The 17,445-nt window shown below is 37.3% G+C and overlaps 1 pseudogene; it reads left to right on the top strand.

Moving 5' to 3' along the window:
• Positions 1 to 3,678: 3,678 nt before the first annotated feature.
• Positions 3,679 to 4,916, top strand: LOC143662716 (solute carrier family 25 member 33 pseudogene; annotated as a pseudogene).
• Positions 4,917 to 17,445: the final 12,529 nt, after the last annotated feature.

The following is a 17,445-nucleotide window of genomic DNA, read 5'->3' as shown; positions in this document are numbered from 1 at the left end:
ATTCAGACTGAGGAGTGCAAATGAAAAAGAAGTTTCAAAAGTGAACAGAGCCTAACAGGGACACTATCAAGTATACCAACGTATGCATTATAGGAGTTCCATAAGGAGAAGAAAGAGAGAAAGAGGAGCAGTAATATTAAAAACAAATAAAGATGGGGGCAGGGTGCACAGGTAGTTCAGTGGTAGAATTCTCACCTGCCATGCAGGAGACCTGGATTCAATTTCCAGCCCATGTACTTCCCAAAAACAAACAAACAAACAAAAATTCAACAAATGGTGCTGCAATAACAAGATACTCACATGGAAAAAGAATGAAATGTGACTCCACTAGACAGCATACAAAAATAAACAAATAAATAAATAAAGGCAGAAAACTCCCCAAATTTAACAATAGACATGAATACACATATTCACTGGGCCCAATGAACCCCAAGCAGGATAAACTTGAATAGAAACACATTCAAGCACATAGTAGTCATGCTGCTGAATGCCAAGGACAAGGACAGAGCTCTGGAAGCTGCAAGAGAAAAGCAATGTGCTATATACAAGGGAGTCACAATATGATTAAGTTCTAATTTCTCATCAGAAACCACAGAGGCAAGAAAGAAGTGGGATACAATATTCAAAGCGCCAAAAGAAAAAATTGTCAACCAAGAATTTTATATTTGGTGAAACTGTCTTTTAAAAAAATGGAGGGTATTCCTGGTGCCTGTCCATGCTAAAAAAAAAAAAAAAAAAAAGAGGGGTAACTTTAGTTCAGGAAACAGGCCATGAACAGTCTTCCCCAACAGTGAATAAAATGTTGGCTAATAATTCCAAAACTTTGTGTGCAGTTTAAGGAAAATCAGTCAACTCACCTGAAAAACACAGCTGATGGAATGCTGAGGTTGCAAAAGTTGAAGAATTGAGATGCAGAAAACTGGAGACCATCTACCTAATGCAAATAGCCTAACACACTCCTTTTGAAATGGAAGCCCAGAGCCTGAGGAGTGCATGGACAAGGAAGCACCAGCTCAGTGTCCCCAACCCTTGCCTGTAATTGTGCTACAACCCATCACTGCACTGTTGTGTCCCCACCCCATGTCATGCATCCTGCTCCACATCCATCCCACAGATACAAAGCTTTAGATTACTGAAGGAAATCAACTTCCAAAGTCACCCTATCTGAATATTTACATGCTTGAAGGCAGCGGAAGATCATGAAGCATATCAAGATGTAGACAAATATAGCCCAGCATAAAGAAAAAGAAAATATAAGGAAAAAAATGGAAAAATAAGAGGAGGGACTCAGGGAATCAAAAGACAATATGAAGCGCACAAATATACATGTTGTGGGTGTCCCAGAAGGAGAAGAGAAGGAAAAACGAGGAGAAAAACTAATGGAGGAAATTATCACTGAAAATTTCCCAACTCTTATGAAAGACTTAAAATTACAGATCCAAGAAGTGCAGCATACCCCAAAGAGAATAGATCCAAACAGACGTACTCCAAGATGTTTACTAATCAGAATGTCAGGGCCAAAGAGAAAGAGAATCTTGAAAGCAGCAAGAGAAAAGCAATCCATCACATACAAGGGAAGCCCAATAAGACTATGCGCAGATCTCTCAGCAGAAACCATGGAGACGAGAAGACAGTGGGATGATATATTTAAATTATTAAAAGAGAAAAACTGCCAACCAAGAATTCTATATCCAGCAAAATTGTCCTTCAAAAATGAGGGAGAAATTAAAACATTTTCAGACAAAAAATCACTGAGAAAATTTGTGACCAAGAGACCAGCTCTGCAAGAAATACTAAATGGAGCACTAGAGACAGGTATGAAAAGACAGAAGAGACAGGTATGGAGAAGAGTGTAGAAAGGAAGACTATGAGTAAAGGTAGGAAGAAGGAAAATTAGATATGACATATAAAATCCAGAAAGCAAAATAGTGGAAGAAAGTACTACCCGGTGCAGTAATAACACTAAATGTTAATGGATTAAACTCCCCAAACAAAAGACATAGACTGGCAGAATGGATTAAAAAACAGGACCCATCTATATACTGTCTCTACTCAAAGGACATGAGGGCAAGGACACAAATGGACATCTGCACACCAATGTTTATAGCAGCATTATTTACAATTACCAAGAGATGGAAACAGCCAACATGTCCATCAACAGATGGGTGGCTAAACAAACTGTGGCATATACATACGATGGAATATTATGCAGCTGTAAGACAGAATAAAGCTATAAAGTATGTAACAACATGGATGGACCTTAAGGACATTATGCTGAGTGAGATTAGCCAAAAACAAAAGGACATATATTGTATGGTCTCACTGATATGAATTGACATTAGTGAATAAACTTGGAATATTTTGTTGGTAACAGAGACCATCAGGAGATAGAAATAGGGTAAGATAATGGGTAATTGGAGCTGAAGGGATACAGACTGTGGAACAGGACTGGATACAAAAACTCAAAAATGGACAGCACAATACTACCTAATTGTAATGTAATTATGTTAAAACACTGAATGAAACTGCATCTGAGCTATAGTTTTTTTTTGTTTTGTTTTGTTTTTTATATATATTTTTTGTATTTTGTATTTTTATTTTTTCTCTATATTATTTTATTTCTTTTTCTGTTGTCTTGCTATTTCTTTTTCTAAATCGATGCAAATGTACTAAGAAATGATGATCATACATCTATGTGATGATATTAAGAATTACTGATTGCATATGTAGAATGGAATGATTTCTAGATGTTGTGTTAGTTAATTTTTTTTAATTAATAAAAAAAAAGGAGATAGAAATAGGGTAAGATATTGGGTAACTGGAGCTGAAGGGATACAGATTGTGCAACAGGACTGGATATAAAAACTCAGAAATGGACAGCACAACACTACCTGACCGTAATACAATTATGTTAAAACACTGAATGAAGCTGAGTGTGAGAATGATAGAGGAAGGAGGGCTGGGGGCATAAATGTAATCACAAAGAAAGATAGATGATAAAAATTGAGATGGTATAATCTAGGAATGCCTAGAGTGTATAATGATAGTGACTAAATGTACAAATTTTTAAAAATGCTTTTGCATGAGGAAGAACAAAGGAATGTCATTACTTCAGGGTGCTGAAAATAGATGGTAATTAATATCTTAAAATTTCAACTTATGTGTGAGACTAAACCTAAAAATGTTTATTTGGTACAAAATTTATTTTTTGACTAGTGCATCTCCTAATATAACTTATGTAGATAGTTGGTTGATCACCATAAAGTACATGGAACATTGGGTAGGACATGAGATTTTGTTGGTTTGTCCAGAGTGATGCCCTGATGAATCCCAGAGTGATCTGATCAGTGAGTGGAAAAGTATTTGCAAAGTCCCCTTCAGGGAATGGTGAGAACGGGAGAAATTTCAAACTCCCCAAGCTGAATTCTTGATATTCTCACAAGCAGTGTGGACTACCAAAGCTACAGGCTGAGCCCCCAGTCTTGGGGTTTGTGCATATGAAACTTAACCCCACAAAGGATAGGTCAAGTCTACTTAAAATTAGGCCTGGACGCCCGGGGGCCGCGGAACTGAGGAGAGCCGGTCGTCCGGGCCGCCGGCCGCCGCCTGAAGGCCAGCGGGGCGAGCGGACAGAGTGACCTCGAGCCGCCATGCGCCCCGCGGCACCCGGCAACGGCCAGCCACGGAGCCAGCGCGGCCATGGCGACGGGCACTCAGCAGAAGGAGAGCACGCTGCTTCACCTCTTCGCCGGCGGGTGTGGGGGCACAGTTGGTGCTATTTTCACTTATCCACTAGAAGTCATTAAGACCAGGTTGCAGTCGTCACGATTAGCTCTTCCGACAGTTTACTTTCCGCAGGTCCACCTAGGGACCGCTAGTAGAGCTGGGATGGTGAGACCAACCTCCACGACACCTGGACTCTTACAGGTTCTGAAGTCAATCTTGGAGAAGGAGGGACCAAAGTCACTTTTTAGAGGCCTGGGTCCAAATTTGGTTGGAGTTGCTCCATCAAGGGCTCTGTACTTTGCATGTTACTCCAAAGCCAAAGAGCAATTTAACGGCATTTTTGTGCCTAACAGCAGTGTTGTGCATATTTTCTCAGCTGGCTCTGCAGCTTTTGTCACAAATTCCTTAATGAATCCTATAGGGATGGTTAAAACCCGGATGCAGCTAGAACGGAGAGTGAGAGGCTCCAAGCAGATGAATACACTCCAGTGTGCTCGCTATGTTTACCAGACAGAAGGCATTCGTGGCTTCTATAGAGGATTAACTGCCTCATATGCTGGGATTTCAGAAACCATAATCTGCTTTTCTATTTATGAAAGTCTAAAGAAGTATCTAAAAGAAGGTCCATTAGCCTCTTCTACAAATGGGACTGAGAAAAATTCCACAAATTTTTTTGGACTCATGGCAGCTGCTGCAATTTCTAAGGGGTGTGCCTCCTGCATTGCTTACCCACACGAAGTCATAAGGACGCGGCTCCGTGAGGAAGGCACCAAGTACAAGTCTTTCATCCAGACTGCTCGCCTGGTGTTTCGGGAAGAAGGTTATCTTGCCTTTTATAGAGGACTCTTTGCCCAGCTCATCAGGCAGATTCCAAATACTGCCATTGTGTTGTCTACCTATGAGTTAATTGTGTACCTGTTAGAAGACCATACTCAGTAACAGACCAGAAAATTGTGCTCTAGAAGAATAAAACTGAAAAACTCTTAGAGAATTTTTTTTTCCATTTGATGTTTAGAATGTTTGAGACTACAAACAGGAAAGACCATAAAATATCTGGCTCATATCACCCATTGGACATTTTCTTTTGGATTCATGCTCTCTGGAAGGTTTTAATTCATTAACGTTCATAGTTAATTATAACTTTTTTTTAACTTAAGAGGATTTGGGATTAAAGCAGCAACTAAATTAAATCATGCTATTTAATTTAAGTGTAAATTTGGTTGTGTCCTCTTTTATGTTCACTGTACTCTCAGTGATAGCGAAAGACGTAAGTATTTCAGTGTGCCTTGGGAACACAGAGAAAAACAAAGTAGAGCACAACTTGTTTTCCGGTATGCTTTAAGATCTCACACTGCTAGATACACAGGTAGGAAGTATCAACATCTGGGTGGGACTGTGCCAACCGGACAAACTTCCCAGCTATTTTTCTCCTTTGTACATTTCAGATTCTTCATATAGATTTATAACCTAAGCTTTCAGGCTGCTAGGAAAAAATAAGTACAACTTTCTGGCATGAAGTATTTTAAACTATAAATATTTTCCTGAAGTTTTCCTCTTATTTCTGATTTGAACCAAAGGCAAGAGTTTCAAAGAACTGTTTATCAAGTGACTCCTGATTATATTTCCAGAAGTCAAGCCTAGTTAAGCCCGAGGACCTTCTACATATGCTGTAGCACATCCTCCCAAGTTGGCTCTGAGTGTAGACAGTGATGAGTAACAGACATTCCGTCTAAGCTCTCTAACCCTGTCTTGGAGCTTACTGCTGGAGAAGAGGAGCACAGTCTGGGACTGATTGCCCACACCTTGGATACTTTCATTCTGTCAGGAGGTACTTGGTGGTAGTCAAATACCGTACTGTGGAGTTTAGAAAGAAAAAAACTTCTAGAAATGAGAATTTTACCCCTTCATTTATGAAGGAAATTTAATGGGGGGGGGGAAAGGAAGACAACAATAAGACAGAAGGCAGGTAATCAAATCTCTAGCATTTGAATATATTATACATTTTTATTTTTCAATCCAAATATCTAGGAAGAGTCTAACACCTGATGCATTGTAGTTTCAAATTGAATTTGATACTCCAGTAGGGATAAGAAAATATTTTCAAATTGTATTGATTAATTTTGTTCACCTTTCTAGTCACAAAAGAGATTAATTGGTATTATTAAACTCTCTGGCATAATTTGCTTCAGCCATCTCGAAGTCAAAATGAGTGACCTAAGTCAAGTGATTTCTATTTCAGAAGCTCAGTTTAAACTTTTTTTGTGTGTGGGCAGGCACCGGGGAATCGAACCTCAGTCTCCAGCATGGCAGGCAAGAACTCTGCCTGCTGAGCCACCATGGCCTGCCCTAAACTTTTTGATAATGGCAATTAGCAACATCCTCCTAATACTCATATTCAACATGATCTTTTCCTCAAAGTTTTTATCTAATAGGCAGGGTCAAAATTAGGTTACTAACTATTCTCTTACTGGGTATGGGAATTATTTAAAAATAATGCTCATTTGAGACATCCTTAAATTAATAAATTTGGTTTGATCTAGTATAAAAAAAAAAATTAGGCCTAAGAGTCACCCCCAAAGAACCTCTTTGTTACTCAGATGTGGCCTCTCTCTCCAGCCAACACAACAAGCAAACTCACCACCCTCCCCCTGTCTACATGGGACATGACTCCCAGGGGTGTGGACCTTCCTGGCAACGTGGGACAGAATTCCCAGAATGAGCTGAGATCCAGCATTAAGGGATTGAGAAAACTTTATTGACCAAAAGGGGGAAGAGTGAAATGAGAGAAAGTGTCAATGGCTGAGAGATTCCAAACAGAGTCCAGAGGTTATCCTGGAGGTTATTCTTATGCATTAAATAGATATCACCTTGTTAGTCAAGATGTAATGGAGAGGCTGGAGGGAACTGCCTGAAAATGTAGAGCTGTGTTCCAGTAGCCATGTTTCTTGAAGATGATTGTATAATGATAATAGCTTTCACAATGTGACTGTGTGATTGTGAAAACCTTGTGTCTGATGCTCCTTTTATCTACCTTGTCAACAGACGAATAGAATATATGAAATAAAAATAAATAATAGGGGGAATAAACGTTAAAATAAATTTAGTTTGAAATGCTAGTGATCAATGAAAGGGAGGGGTAAGTGGTATGGTGTATAAAATTTTTTTTTCTGTTTTTGTTTTATTTTTCTGTTGTCTTTTTATTTCTTTTTCTGAATTGATGCAAATGTTCTAAGAAATGATCATGATGATGAATATGCAACTATGTGATGATAATGTGAATTACTGATTATATATGTAGAACGGAATGAGCATATACTAAGAATGTTTGTGTTTCTTTCCTGTAATTTTTTTAATTAATAAAAAATTAAAATATATATATATATAGCCCAACCTAATGACCAAATTAAAACACCGTAGGAGACACAGACTTTAGGATAACTAGTCAGAGATGTTCATATAACTCTACTAAATAATATCAGTAGGATGGCTAATGATATAAAGGGGATCAAGAAGACACAAAGATGAGCATAAAGAGGAATTTGAAAGAACAAATAGAAAAATAGTCGATATCACGGAGCATAAAGATGCTGTAGACCAAATAAAAAATATACTAGACTGTGGTAGTTAGATTCGGTTGTCAACTTGGCCAGGTGAAGGCACCTAGTTCTGTTGCTGTGGACATGAGCCAATGGCATGCGAACCTCATCTATTACTGATTACATCTGCAGTCGGTTAGGACGCGTGCCTGCTGCAGTGAATGATGTCTGATTTAATTGGCTGGTGCTTAAATGAGAGAGTTCAACATAGCACAGCCCAAGCAGCTCAGCATATCTCATCTCGGCACTTGCAGCTCAGCCCAGGCCTTTGGAGATGCAGAAAGAAATCACTCCAGGGAAAGTCGTTGGAACCCAGAGGCCTGGAGAGAAGACCAGCAGAGATCACCCTGTGCCTTCCCATGTAAGAAAGAACTTCAGTCTAAAGTTAGCTGCCTTTCCTCTGAAGAACCAACAAAATAAATTCCCTTTTATTAGAAGCCAAGCCATCTCTGTTGTGTTGCATTCCAGCAGCTGGCAAACTAGAACATAGACACACACAACAGCAGAGTTGAAAAGGTGGAAGGAAGAATAAGTGAACTAAAGGAGTGGACAACTGATTTCAAACACTCAAAACAACAAATGACAAAAAAGATAGAAAAATTTGAATTGGATCTCAGGGAAATGATTGACAAAATAAAGTGCATAAAAATAAGAATCATTGGTGTCCCAGAAGGAAAAGAAAAGAGCAAAAGTCTAGGAAGTTCAGTGGAGATGTAATGAGGGAAAACTTCTCAATCCTTATAAATGACACAAATATGCAGATGAAAGAAGTTCAATGAACTCCAAATAGAATAAATCCAAATAGGCCTCCCCCAAATACACACTTAATCATCTGTCAAATGTTGAGGAGAAGCAGAAAATCCTGAAAGAAGCAAGAGAAAAACAATCTACTACATGCAAGTGAAACTGCATAAGACTGAATTTGGACAACTGAATTGGCACTATGGAGGTGAGAAGGCAGTGGTATGATATATTTATATCATATCTTGACTTCCAGCCAAGAACTCTGTACACAGCCAAGAATATGTTAACAAAAGACTGGCCCTACAAAAAATATCAAAGAGAGTTCTACTGGCTACAAAAAAAAAAAAAAAGACAGGCAGGGAGGTCTAAAGGAGGGCACAGAATTGAAGAGTGCCAGTAAGGATAACTTAAAAGATGAAAAGAGAAAGAAAGGAAGAAAAGAATACGTAGATCTGATAAATAAAATCCAAATTATCCTTTGGTGGTGGATTCAAGAAATGTTTTTACAGTTTTACAGTAATAACTTTGAATGCCAATGGACTAAACTTACCAATTAAAAGATACAGATTGGCAGAATGGATTAAGATATATAATCTATCTAAATGCTGCTAACATCTTAGACATAAAAATATAAATAAATTGAAAGTGAACGGATGGAAAAAGATGTTCCATGCAAGCTGTAACCACAAGAAAGCAGGGGTAGCTATACTAATATCAGATAAAATAGACTTTAAATGTAAAGATATCATAAGAGACAAAGAAGGACATTATGTGTTAATAAAAGGGACAATTCACCAAGAATAAATAACAATCATAAATGTTTATGCTCCCAATCAAAGAGCTCCAAACTGTATGAGAAAAATAGTGGTAAAACTGAAGGGAGCAATAGATGTTTCAACAATTTCAATACACCACTCTCCTCTATAGATAGAACAACCAGACAGAGGCTCAGCTAGGAAACAGAGAACTAAACAATTTGATAAATTGTTTATCAAGGTAGACTGACAGACATATATAGGTCATTACACCTCAAAACACAAGAACATATACTCTTCTCTAGTACTCATGGAAACTTCTCCAGGATAAATCATATGCTGGGGCACAAAATGTGTCTCTTTTTTTTTTTTTAAACTTTTTTTTTTATTGTATAATGTAACATATATACAAAGAAAAAAAGCAGTAGTTTTCAAAGCACTCTTCAACAACTAGCTACAGGACAGATCCCAGAGTTTGTCATGGGCTACCATACCATCATTTTTTCCCTTCTAGCTGCTCCAGAACATTGAAGGCTAGAAGGAATAAAGATTTTTTAACATCACAATCAACTTTTTTGTGAAAAATAGCATATATACCAAAAAGCAATAAATTTCAAAGCACAGCACAACAATTAGTTGTAGAACAGATTTCAGAGTTTTCTATGAGTTAAAATTCCATGATTTTAGGTTTTTACTTATAGCTGCTCTAAGATACTGAAGACTAAAACAAGTATCAATATGTTTCAGCAATCATACTAATTTGTTAAACCCTACCTTCTCTGTATAACTCCACCATCACCTTTGATATTTCTCCCCCTCTTTAGGGGTATCTGGGCTATACCAATTCTAACTTTTTCATGTCGGAAGGGCTGTCAATAATAAGGGGTAGGAAGATGGAACCAGCTGATGTTCTGGAGAGGCTGGCCCCTCTAGGTTTCAGACTTATCTGGTCTGGGGACCGATCTGGAGGTTGTAGGTTTCTGGAAAGTTACTCTAGTGCATGGAACCTTTGTAGAATCTTACATGTTGCCCTAGGTTCATAAAGGTCTTGGAATAAAATGTAGGGAAACATCTTTAAGACCTAGTAATAGGTCTAAACTTTACACCCAAAGCACAAGCAACAAAAGAAAAAATAGATAAATGGGAACTCCTCAAAATCAAATGCTTTTGTGCCTCAAAAGACTTTGCCAAAAAGGTGAAGAGGCAGCCAACTCAATGGGAGAAAATATCTGAAAATCACATATAGGATAAAAGTTTGATATCTTGTATATATAAAGAAATCATACAATTCAACAATAAAAGAACAAACAACCCAATTATAATATGGGCTAAAGATATTGTGCTGGTTTGAATTTGTGGACCCCAGAAAAGCCATGTCCTCTAATCCTCATCCAATATTACTGGGTGGGAGTTTTTTTTATTATCCATGGAGATGTGAACCACCCAATTGTGGGTGGTAACTTTTAATTAGATGGTTTCCATGGAGATGTGCCTCCACCAGTTGAAGGTGGGGTTGCTTACTGGAGCCCTTTAAGAAGGAACCATTTTGGAAAGAGCTACACAGCCCACACAGCCAGAGACATTTGGAGATGAAGAAGGAAAACACCCCCAGGGGAGCATCATGTAACAAGAAGCCTGGAGAGAAAGCTAGCAGACACTGCCATGTTCACCATGTGCCTATCAGTTGAGAGAGAAACCGTGAACCTCACCGGCTTTTCTTGGTGAAGGTAACCTCTTGTTGGTGCCTTAATTTGGACATTTTTATAGACTTAAAAATTGGGACATTTTCATGGTCTTAGAATTGTAAATTAGCAACTTAATAAATTCCCCTTTTAAAAAGCCATTCTATTTCTGGTATATCACATTCTGGCAGCTTGCAAACTAAAACAGATATGCATAGGCATTTTTCTGAAGAGTGAATACAGATGGCTCAAAAGTACATGTAGAGAAGCTTATTTTTATTACCTATAAGGGAAATGCCGATCAAGACCACAATGAGATACCACCTCACACCTATAAGAATGGCTGCTATTAAACAAACAGGAAACTACAAATGTTGGAGAGGATGTGGAGAAACTGGGACCCTTATGCATTGCTGGTGGGAATGTATAATGGTACAGCTGTTATGGAAGACAATTTAGCAGTTCCTTAGTAAACAAAATATCAAGTTGCCCTACGACCTGGCAATACCACTACTCAGTATATACCCAGAAAAGCTTGAAAGCAGTGACACAAACAGACATTTCCACACCAATGTTCATGGCAGCATTATTCACAATCACCAAAAGATGGAAAAAATCCAAGTGTCCATCAGCAGATGAATGGATTAACAAAATGTGGTACATACATATGATGGAATATTATGCAGCAGTAAGAAATGGCACCCTGAAGCACATAACAAGATAAATAAACCTTGAGGACATAATGCTGAGTGAAATAAGCCAAACACAAAAGGATGGATACTGTATGATTCCTCTTTTATGCTAGTAAAGGTAAAATCAGAGGCTTATAATACAGAATATAAGGGACCTAGAGATACACAGAAGCTAGAGATGGGTGAATAGTTAGCTAATGAGGTTGAACTTAAATGTAAGGGAATAGATAGAAGTGAAGGAAATTCAGTAGTGGGTCTATAAGTAATATTACCATACTGAAGGTGTACATGACTGAAAGTGGTTGTATAGACCATGTGTCCCACCAATTAAAAGTACAAATATAAATAAGTTCGTGCATGAACTACTTCAAAAGTATGAATCTTGTACAAGGAGTATATCAGTTCAGGAAATAGGGGGAAACTGATATTGCATGCTACAGGCTATTTTTACCAGGAAAACATCAAAAGCACCACCACAACACCAGGAATAAATAATGGAGTAGGGGGACAAGGGTTAAGAGGAGGTTTAGATATTCTATTTGGTGAGGGTGTGCCTATTGGTTATCTTTCTCTTGGGAACAATGAACTTATCTAAAATTGAAAGTGTAGATGGACTGTGGACATTGAACATTATACGTGATGCCCAGTGAATGCAGGTGGCTTAAGGATGCGCTGACTGAGAAGTAGATTGACGAATGATGGTATATAGATGTGATTGGATATTGTGCTGTTACAAAAAGAAATGAAGTTGTGAGGCATGCAATATTGTATGTGGGATATTTGGTGAAGCAAAATAAGCCAGAAACAAAAGAGTAATTATTGTATGGTTTCATTTAGAAAATACTCATAAGAAAACAGGGGCCTAGATTGTAAGTTCTTATAGCAATCACATTTGGTCCAGAGTGGCAGTTGTTATTTATGGATTTTGACAGACGATTTTATATATTTATAACCTGTTATTTAGTGATATGAATGAAGCCAATCAGGTTGGGATTAAGGTAATTCAGAATACGGGGGTAAGGAAGACGTTGTCTATATTTTAGAATCTCACCTACTTTTTGAGACCAAAGGAAGAAAGTATTTTTTTTTTTTGTTTAACATGGGCAGGCACCGGGAATCGAACCCAGGTCCTCTGGCATGGTAGGCGAGAAAGAAAGGATTTTTTTGATCAAAACCTAAATTTTCTTTAGTGCATAATCTAACTCAACCTGGCTGGATCATTTAAACAATCCAAGCACAAGGAGCCGAGAATAAGAATGAGGGCCTTTAATCCTGTATAGCTCAATATAATGCCTGGATACATCCCAGAGTATATTAAGCAGCTAATAAAAAATTGTTGGCGAAGTCCCCTGAGGGATGGGAGAAAAATGATGGAACTGTTAAACTATAAAGTTTATGTAGTGATAACACTGGGGAAATCTTGATACTGTGTCAATCAGTAGGGACACCCAAATCAATAGGTCAAGCCCTTGATTTTGAAGCTTGCTCTTGTGAAGCTTATGTATGTAGTGGAGAAGCTTAGTCTATCTATAGATATGCTTAAGAGTTACCTCTGGAGGACCAAAGATTGTTGCTCAGATGTGGCCTCTCTCTTCCTAAGTCCAAACCTGCAAGTTAAAATCATTTGACCAACCCCCTACGTGGGACATGATATCCAGAGGTGAAAGTCTCCCTGGAGGCATGGGAGATGACCCCCAGGATGAGTCTGGCCTTGGCCCCATGGGAACAACACTGCCATCCAGACCAAAAGGGGGAAAAGAAGTGTAGCTAATAATGTATCAGTGACTGAGAAAGTTCAAATAGAGTCGAGAGGCTACTCTGGAGGTCGCTCTTGCATAATGCATTGCTTCCTACCATAACTTGCCAAACACCAACCAAAACCATTCCAGCCAATCCTAAAGCACACCTAGGGTGTCATATAAGATTCTACAAATGTTCCATTAACTAGGGTAACTTTCCAGAAACCTAGACTCTCCCAATGGGTCCCTGGGCCAGATACGTCCTGAACTGCAGAGGGGCCAGTCTCTCCAAAACATCAACTAGTTCTGTACCCCTATCCCATATTATTGACAGCCCCTTCCAACATGAAAAAGCTAGAATGGGCGTAGCTCAAATACTCCTAAAGAGTGGGAGAAAGATAAAAAAGAAGATGGAGTTATACAGAGAAGGTAGAGTTTAACAAATCAGTATGATTGCTGAATCATTATATTGATATTTCTTTTAGTCTCCAGTATCTTAAAGCAGCTAGTAGTAAAAACCTAAAACGCTGGAATTTTAACCCATACTAAACTCTCAAATCTGTTCTACAACTAACCTGTTGCAATGTGCTTTGAAATTTATTGGGTTTTTTTTTTGCATATATGTTATTTTTCACAAAAAAAAAAAAAAAAGTTCTAGCCTCCAGTGTTTTGGATTAGCCAGAAGGAAAAATCTGAAATAGTAGAATCGTAACCCATAACAAACTCTGAAATCTGTCCTGTAACTATTCATCAAAGAGTACTTTGAAAATCATTGCTTTTCTTTCTTTTCTTTGTATATATGTTATATTTAATAAGAAACGTTTTTGGTTTTGTTTTCCAATAAGGGGTAAAGACATTCCTATATAAACAGGAGCTAAGGGCATTTGTCACGACTAGACCTACCTTACGAACAACATTAGTTCTTCAAACTGAAAGGAAAGGACACTAAACAGTGAGTGGAAGCAGCATAAAGAAATAAAAATCTCTGGTAAAGTTAGAGATATGAATGAAGCCAGTCAGGTTGGGATTAAGCAAGTGCTTAATGGGGGACAAGCAAGTTCACAATACACTGATAAGGGGGTCAGTTAAACAAGAAGACAAAGCAACTATAAATTTATATGCACCTAATGGCAGAGCCCCAAACGATATGAAGCAAATATTGACTGATTTGAAGGAAGAAATAATGGGTCTACATCAATAACAGGAGACTTCAATATACCACTTTCAATAATGTATGGATCAAAAATAATAATAATAATGTATGGATCATCAATAATGAAATAGAAGACTTGAACAATACTTGAAAACAGCTAGAACTAACAGACATATATGGAACGCATCACCCAATAGCAACAGAATATACATTTTCTCTTGTATTATTTGCCAACATAGATTATAGGCCACAAAACAAGTCTTAATAAATTGAGAAACATTGAATAATACAATCTATTTTCTCCAACAAAATGATATGAAGCTAGAACTCAAGAAGAAAGAGAAAACAGGAAAATTAACAGCTATGTAGAAATTAATCAATACACTCTTAAAGAAACAATGGGCCAAAGAAGGAATCACAAGGGACATTAGGAATTATCTTAAGGCAAATGAAAATTAAAACACAACTACCAAACTTAAGGGATGCAGTAAAGGCAGTCCTGAGAGGGAAATTTATGTCTAAGTACTTACATTAGAAAAAGAACTAAGACCTCAAATCAGAGACCTGATGTCCCAACTGGGAGGTCCAGCAAACCAAGTTTAATGTGAGCAGGAGGGAAAAAACAAAAAAGTTGGAGCACGAGTTAATGAAATAGAGAATCAACAAAGCCAAAAGTTGCTTCTTTGAAAATATCAATAAAATCGACAAATCTTTAGTTATACAGACAAAGCAAAAAGGAGAGAAGATACAAAAAACTAAAGATAAGAACTGAAAGGGGGACATTACTACTGACCTTACAGAAATAAAAAAAGATCATAACAAGATATTATTATGATCTGTATGCCAACAAATTGGGTAACCTAGATTAAATGGACAAATTCCTAGAACACACAAACGACCTATACCAACTCAGGAAAAAATGGAAGATCACAACAGACTAACAAAAAGAAAAGAGATTGAATTAGTAATCAAAAACCTCCCTACAAAGAAAAGACCAGGACCAGATGGTTTCACTGATGAATTTTATCAAACATTCTAAGAAGAATTAACACCAATTTTGTTCAAATTCTTCCAAAAAATTGAAGATGAGGGAATATATCCTAACTTAACCTGTGAGACCAGCATCATCCTAATACCAAAATCAGACAGAGATACTACAAGAGAAAATTACAGACCAATATCTCCTATGACTATAGATGCAAAAGTCCCCAGCAAAACACTAGCAGACAAATCCGACATCATATCAAAGGAATCGTACACCACAATCAAGTGGGATTTATCCCAGATATGCAATGGTATCTGAACATAAGAAAATCAATTAATGTAATATGCCACATTCACAAAACAAAGGGTAAAAAGTCCCACATGATCATCTCAATTAATTCAGAAAAGGCATTTATTTGACAAAATCTGGTAGCTTCTTCTTCTTCTTCTTCTTTAGCTTTTTTTTATTGTATGGTATAACATTTATACAAAGCAAAGATACAAAAAAGCAATAGTTTTCAAAGCACCCTTCAACAAGTAGTTACAGGACAGATCCCAGAGTTTGTCATAGGCTACCATTCAATCCTCTCAGATTTTTCCTTCTAGCTGCCCCAGAATATAGGAGGCTAGAAGGCTTAAATAATCTTTTTATCATCACAATTGACTTTTTAAAAATATTTTAATGACAAAACAACATACAAACACAAACATTCTTAACATACAAACATTCCATACATGGTGTACGATCAGTGGCTCACAATATCATCACATAGTTGTGTATTCATCACCATGATCATGGTTTTAGAACATTTGCATCACTTCAGAAAAAGAAATAAAAAGAAAGAATAAAGAAAAAACTTATGCATACCATGCCCCTTACCTCTCCCTCTCCTTGACCACTAGTATTTCCATCTACCCAATATATATATATATATACATTTTTATGGTTGTTCTATCTTATTTTAAAACTTTTTTTATTGTATATTATAACATATATACAAAGCAAAGAAATAAGAAAGCACTAGTTTTCAAAGTACTCTGCAACAAGTAGTTGCAGGAGGGATTCCAGGGTTTGTCATGGGCTGCCATATGATCCTCTTATATTTTTCCTTCTAGCTGCTCCAGATTATAGGAGGCTAGAGGGCTTAAATACCTTTTTATCATCACAATCGACTTTTTTTCCCTTCTTTTTTTTTGTGAAAAATAGCATATATACAAAAAAGCTATAAATTTCAAAGCACAGCACCACAATTAGATGTGAACCATATTTCAGAGTTTGACATGGGTTACAATTCCACAATTTTAGGTTTTTGCTTCTAGCTGCTCTAAAATACTGGAGACTAAAAGAGATATCAGTTTAATGATTCAGCATTCATATTCATTTGTAAAATCCTGTCTTCACTGCATAACTCCACCATCACATTGATCTTTCCATCCTTCTCTTTAGGGGTGTTTGGGCTATGACAATTCTAAATTTTTCATCTTGGAAGGGTCTGTCACTAATATGGGGTAGGGAGATGGAACTATCTGATGTTCTAGAGAGGCTGGGCTAGGTTTCTGGACTTATCTGGACCAGGGACCCATCTGGAGGTTGTAGGTTTCTGGCAAGTTACTCTAGTGCCTGGAACCCTTGTGGAATCATATATTGTCCTAGGTGTTCCTTAGGATTGGCTGGAATGGTCCTGGCTGGGTGTTGGCAGGTTATGATAATTGAAGCTTGCATAAAAGCAATCTCCAGAGTAGCCTCTCAACTCTATTTGAACTCTCTCTGCCACTGATACTTTATTAATTACACTTCTTTTCCTCCTTTTGGTCAGGATGGAATTGTTGATCCCACAGCCAGCACTGCTTCTTGATAAAAGCACTTAGAAAAAATAGGAATAGAAGGTTTTGGGGTTTGTTAAGGCTGCAGGAATGCAACATACCAGAAATGAGTAGGCTTTTTAAAAGGGAATTTAATGAACTGCCTGAAAATGTAGAGCTGTGTTGCAGTAGCCATGTTTCTTGAAGATGATTGTATAACGATATAGCTTTCACAACGTGACTGTGTGATTGTGAAAACCTTGTGTCTGATGCTCCTTTTATTTACCTTGTCAACAGACGAGTAAAACGTATGGAATAAAAATAAATAATAGAGGGAACAAATGTTAAAATAAATTTAGATTGAAATACTAGTGATCAATGAAAGGGAGGGGTAAGGGGTATGGTATGTATGAATTTTTTCTGTTGTCTTTTTATTTATTTTTCTGAATTGATGCAAATGTTCTAAGAAATGATCATGATGATGAATATGCAACTATGTGATGATATTGTGAATTAATGATTATATATATAGAACAGAATGAGCATATGTTAAGAATGTTTGTTGTTATAT

This window comes from Tamandua tetradactyla, chromosome 18, assembly GCF_023851605.1.
Source record: "Tamandua tetradactyla isolate mTamTet1 chromosome 18, mTamTet1.pri, whole genome shotgun sequence".
In the NCBI taxonomy this organism is placed as follows: Eukaryota; Metazoa; Chordata; class Mammalia; order Pilosa; family Myrmecophagidae; genus Tamandua; species Tamandua tetradactyla.
The sequence above is the reverse complement of the archived record's forward strand: the minus strand, read 5'-3'. Positions and strand labels throughout refer to the sequence as shown.